This window comes from Amblyomma americanum, chromosome 3, assembly GCF_052857255.1.
Source record: "Amblyomma americanum isolate KBUSLIRL-KWMA chromosome 3, ASM5285725v1, whole genome shotgun sequence".
Lineage (NCBI taxonomy): Eukaryota > Metazoa > Arthropoda > Arachnida > Ixodida > Ixodidae > Amblyomma > Amblyomma americanum.
In genome coordinates, this window is record NC_135499.1 from 143,940,817 (window position 1) to 143,946,878 (window position 6,062).

The 6,062-nt window shown below is 46.1% G+C and overlaps 1 protein-coding gene across 1 annotated transcript in view; it reads left to right on the forward strand.

Moving 5' to 3' along the window:
• Window positions 1–6,062, forward strand: part of Phm (Peptidylglycine-alpha-hydroxylating monooxygenase) — a 49,376-nt gene that overhangs the window by 19,435 nt on the left and 23,879 nt on the right. The window lies entirely within an intron of this gene.

A 6,062-nucleotide genomic window follows, 5' to 3' on the forward strand; every position in this document is an offset into this window, starting at 1 on the left:
CATTAAAAAAAAAGTGTTTATCTGACCACACGGACTCACAATCTAAGAGCTTTCCTCCGATTTCCTCCTTATGGGCGCCACCTCTACCTTTTTCACCCCCGTTGTACAATTCAGACAAGGACGGTTATCATTTTTAACCTCTGTATCGTTGTGGACACTATCTGTAGACTCCTGCAAAGACGCATTTTCTGCAGTTTTTTCTTTTCACACAAGTTATCGAACTCCAGCAGCAGTAGCTTTAGTTTTCCTGTTGGCTTGCTGCTTCTTTTTTTTTTTTCTCAAGAATAGACCATACTCCTTGACTTGCAAGATGCACTGAAGCCTTCAACTCCACAGATATTGGTATACCGAGGAGGCCACTATCGCTTGTCGCATGCTCCAAATGAATTTGGTTAACATTGAAGTCATTTTTCTATTACGCTGAGAACGTCTTGGACCATACTCATTCTTAGTGCAGGCATTCCCGACAGTTATTTTGCAGTGTGCATGAAACTTCCTAGCGTGCTGCTGCTACAACATGCGTATGATCAGGTGATGTGCTTGAAGTGCACAGCTTTTCAGGTGGCCCTTCTGGGCTGATTTACCCACTTTAGCAACATTGACGTTCTATGGGATAAAGATGCACTTTCCTCAAAGCAGATAATTCAAGCAGGCAGGCTAGAACTAGCGCTCTTCACAGGGCATGGTGTTATAATGCGCATTGAATGCTGTAAAACACAAGGCAATGTGGAGTTGTGAAGCCTCTTTGCAGTGAACAGCACCACTGGTTTGGACTGAATCGAAGCTTTGTGAAAATTTAAGGTGCATATCATGCAGCCAGCTAGCTAGAATGCATCCTTTTATAAATAATGTTCATTGCAAACAGTGCTGTGCGTAGTTTAGCCACAAGCAGAGGTGGGCATCCTCACGCTCACTTCATGAGGATTTCACTTGGTAGGGTGAGGGAGGATCGGCGCCTAAAAATTCGTGAGGACGAGGGTGAGGGAGGGAAGACATGATGAGGGAGGGCAAGATGCACTGTCTGTTGGCTAGGGTGGTGGCCTTAACCGTACTCCAGGCTAACGTTTTTTGTCTGTGTAACTCGTTATGAATTCCCATTTTAAAGCGCTAATTCTTAGGCCGAAGATTCCCGGGGGAGACGTTTCTGCAGTCTGGACGTACACAAGGCGAACACAAAAGGCGAGGAGCCACACGCGTTCTCCGTCGCTGTGATGGACTACTCCGCTGGCACTGCTATATGCCTAAAAATGCGCTCTTCAAACTCAAAAAACCTATTTCTAAAATTTGTGTAAGGTTTTAGGTGAAATACTCTATATAGTGCGCTTACAAGGGCCATGCGGGTGGCTGCCAGTCCAACGGGAACCGTGGCAGCACAGTCACCATTTTCATTATCAGCCCCGAGTCTGTCAGATGATCAGAGTGTAGAGTAAAACATGGAGAAATTATACCTATTAAGGCTGTTGAATTCCCAAGCACTAAGCATTGTTTTCCGGTATGAAGTCCGATTTCAGCTCGGTGAGGTATCAGAGCTACAGTGCAGAACTGGCTGCAGTGCAAAAAATGCTAGTATGAAATTTCACTGTCAAATCAAAGCCTGTTGGCAGCGTTGGTGTGGAATTTTTTCATTCACACTGTGAGTAGTTCAGTGCAGCCGTATCTTCTATTTTCGCAACAGTGCTGCGAAGTCTGGTGGGCAAAGCCAACCACTGTAGTCTTACCATAGAAATAAAGCTCAACCACCTTGGTCTGAACCATAGCCCGCTCCGCCTTGCATTGTGCGAGGTGCTAAAAAAGAAAAATTGAAATTTGCACTGCTCTCGAAATAACAGTACCATCTCTTCATTTATTTCCATCCCTGGTGAGACGTGTGATCATGTAATTGCGCGCCTGATTTTGTGAATCAAATCTCTTGCATGCATGGTAAGCAATTGACACTGAGCGTTCGGGTAATGCATAGACGTGCAAGAAAATGACGGGCGGTTTAGGTTGGGGTTAGCCACGAATTATCGTGCACTAGCCCTATTACTGTGTTTTTGTACGGCTTATCTTGACATTGCATGCTTTTGCTTGACCTGAACTGGCTTACTTTGGTTGATATATCGTGTGATGTAAGTTTGCGTGATATTGCATGATTAATTTTGAACTCTTATTGTGGTAGAATTGGTCATTCTCTACATTCACAGATCCCTGAGAGTCCCGATTCTGCTCCCGGCACAGTGGTACAGCAATTAAGCTACGCGCCACTGCCCTGCGATGGCAGGTGCTGCCATCAGTGGGGCTTGTGAAACCCGGGTTGTTGTCCCTAACAAATCCCTCGCAACTAATGATTACCAGAAAAGGCTCCTACTCGAATCCTGGCACATCCAAACTACCCCGAACAACATCAACCATACAAAACGAAGCCTGTCCCAGTATATGCCCAGGGACTTTGCAACTCAAAGAAGAAAAGTCGCCATTGACCGCCTCCCCACATTGCGGCAACATGACTCACAACCTTAACACCCCTCTCCTCCCCCTCCCCCACGCCTTTCACATCACAGCTTTCGTTGTTTAGACCTCCTCCTCCCCTCCGTGCATACTTATTGATGCTAGCTACTGCCTCCAGTCGCCCCTGATGGAGGAGCCAAGCCGGCTTTGAAACATTTGGTTTCAAGTTAAAGTTTTTGGTTTGAGATGTGCAGAGTTTATTATAAGTCTTCAAACCAACCAGACAGGCAAATCTGCCAAAATGTTTAGTTTTCATTAATTGAACTGCATGGACAGTTTTCTCGCAATCTGGTGGGCAGCTTGTGATAACGTCACATTGTTACGTGACCAAGGTGGCCCACATGCCAGAAGCAGGCTTAGGAAAAACATGTAGTCGCTCTTCGGTGGAGTGGCAGCAATAGGGCTCAAATGGCAACCATAGGAATCGTTCACTACAGACTCGGGGAGTTAGTGATTATCGCTATTGAGCCCAAATGCTGCTTTTCAGCGAACCGTTTGATTTTCAAGTGGCCTAAATAAATGTTTTAATTTAAGCGACACCTTAAAAGCCTCACTGCAGTGGAAAGCCGGAATGGCGCTGGGGGAAGACACTAAAGAAATGAAAAAACTTCGTAGCTGGTGGTGCGGGGCCTGAACCTGCGGCAGCGAGAACGGATCAGTTCCGCTGGCTGCTGCTTCAGATCACTACGCCATCGTCAGGTTTTTAAAGCATGGTATTTATTACATTGAAAATATATTCTATTTATATTACCTAAATTCTTTATAAAGCCTTTAGGAAACACCACGAAACACATAGCAAAAAGACAGAGCACTAGACTGGACATAAGACTGTGCACATCACCAAGACGGAGTGCCACTTCGGTTTAAAGCCGGTCGATTCATACACTTCCCTTAGACAACCAGTCAGCTGGGAGAAATCTTAAACATCCTGCCTGTACGAAATGCGAGGCTCTTGAGCTGTGCGTGCAATGTCGTCGCCTTCGTCATGTACCCACGTTCACGTAAGTTAAACTGCCAATCTCTCACGCTGTAGTTTGAAAACGCGATCTTCATAATCTTCCATCCGTGCACGCGGGAGCGTCAGACAAGCATGCAGCAAACCTCATGAAATGGCGGGAGATGAGAAGCAGTGAAATTCAGAAGACCCTACTAAAACGAGATCCTAAGGCAGAAGAGGCAGCTATCGCCTTGTCATCATTAACACAAATGCTGATACTATACAAAGCAACCCTAAATTCGCCATACACATTTTGCGAGGGGCAGAATTTCTCAGGCAGCAACGAACATATTGAGACAAAAAAAAAAAACTTAGAACTAATGAGTTAATGTGAGCCCCGGATCACTCGGGGAATCCTGGTAACGAAGCGGCACGCATCAAAGCTCGAGTATTTGTTAGGCGTGCAGGAGATGCGGTAGCTACTGAGAGTTTCTCAAAGGACGGCCTAGCATCATATCATCACATTACTAATCATTTTAAACTAGAACGGAGGATCTTCCCTCTTGAAGACAAAACCTAAGATAAAATGCAGGAGACCACCTGGAGACGACTCCAGATGCGATACTTAATGACTCCTTACTATCAAAATTCTATCCTGGCGATTACGACCCGGAATGTACACTATGTGGCAAAATAGCCACTTACAATCACATATTGTCGAACTGTAAAGAGGAGCCGCCACCGAAATCTAATACAAGCTCCTGCTCTCGAGCAATGGAAGGCCATGTTTATCAGCTCAGACCTGGGCGTTAAAACCTGGGCCATTGAATGGGCTACTCAGGTCTTTCTTAGCCGTGGACTAATAACCACCTAGCACGCATAATCTGCATTTGCCTTCCGACGAAACAAATATTTTGCATTCCAATCCAATGCTATTGCAATGTCAGTAGGTAATGATAATTAGGCGACCTACAAATTTTCCTTGCGTGTTTATTCTGTGGTCAGCACTTAAATGTAATGGTCGTGGTAAATGCTACTGCATTGTTTTCCAAGTATTCTTGGCGTGTATTAGTTTTTGTACACAGACGCAACAACGCGCTAACTCATTTTAGCAGCTCATATAGATTACAGTGAAGTGTTATAAGTGCAGAGCACATGTTTGCATGCAATGCCTACCGGACAGACGTAAAGGCAGAGTGATATTTTGGAGCTGAACTCGTAGCCGTCTCGGTTTTGGCTCACGTATTAGCTCAAACAACATACGGACACACGCAACATAAGCATCTCGTCTAATAGTTTATGGGTTCATGGGGGTTTAACGTCCCAAAGCGACTCAGGCTATGAGGGACGCCGTAGTGAAGGGCTCCGGAAATTTCGACCACCTGGGGTTCTTTTATGTGCACTGACATCGCACAGCACACGGGCCTCTAGAATTTCGCCTGCATCGAAATTCGACCGCCGCGGCTGGGATCGAACCCGCGTCTTTCGGGCCGGCAGCCAAGCGCCATAACCACTCAGCCACCGCGGCAGCTCGTCGTCGTCCAATAGTGCCCTGAGAGCTTCTCTTATATGTTTGTTTCTCAGTAATATCGCCAGAGGTTGCCCACTACAAAAAATAACTCTGGTTTTTTTAGATGACTGTGACTGAGGGTGAGGGAGGGCCGACGATATGAGGGCAAGGTAGGGCCAGCAAATATTTTGAAGTGAGGGTGGGCCGGATAACTTTTCAAAAGTGAGGGTGAGGGAGGAAAAGTAGAAATGAGGGCATTTGCCTACCTCTGGCCACAAGACAGCCTTTTTGTATCAACACTATGCTCTAAATTAATATATTCAGAAATTTAAAGTTTAATTTTAAACATTGAAGAAAAAAATTGGAGGGGACACTTAAGCTCTGCCGTAAGGGTATGATGGTTTAATGCCCATATATGCAACATTGGGCATTCTCTACTTAACTCATTCATACCTGGGAGCCCTTGTAGCACTCCTGAAGCAGTGGTGCAGTGGCTAAGTGATGTGCCACTGCCCAGCAATGGCAGGTACTGCCGCCGGTGGGGCTTATGCGACCCGGGTTGCTCTTCCAGAGAAACCTCGTGCAACCAATCAATTTAGCGGCCACCTGCCAAGGTGTGCAGTTTTGTCACAATCCGGTGGACAGGTTGTGATGACAACAAGGTTATGTGACCTAATTGGCCTACTTGCCTCCTAGGTTGCGTATCCGAAGATTTTTCGTGGCTTTTTCACTCATGATCGACAACACTGCCGGATTTTCTCTCTCCATAATGGAAGCTATCACGTTAAAAATTTCCGACAATTACTCTTCTCAGTAAAGCGCTTTTTGAGCCCAGCTGCCATGGTATTTCAACAGTAGACGACTACATATGGAACATGCAGTGCTGAATGAAGGTGGCTTTGGGTTTCCGCTTGGGCAATGCAGCAGCAGTCTGCCACCGCTGTACCTCCAGCGAACGGACGATGGCGCACCCACTCTGGCATCATCTCTTAGCAGGTCGCCACCACGAAGCCAGTCTTTTGGCTGCCGCAGTGCACTCTTCCTCCACTTTCTCTTCGCACCCTCCTGGCTATCGCCATACTTTTATCCTCCACGTTTGCTCTTTTTTATCTTCCACTGTGTTGCCCG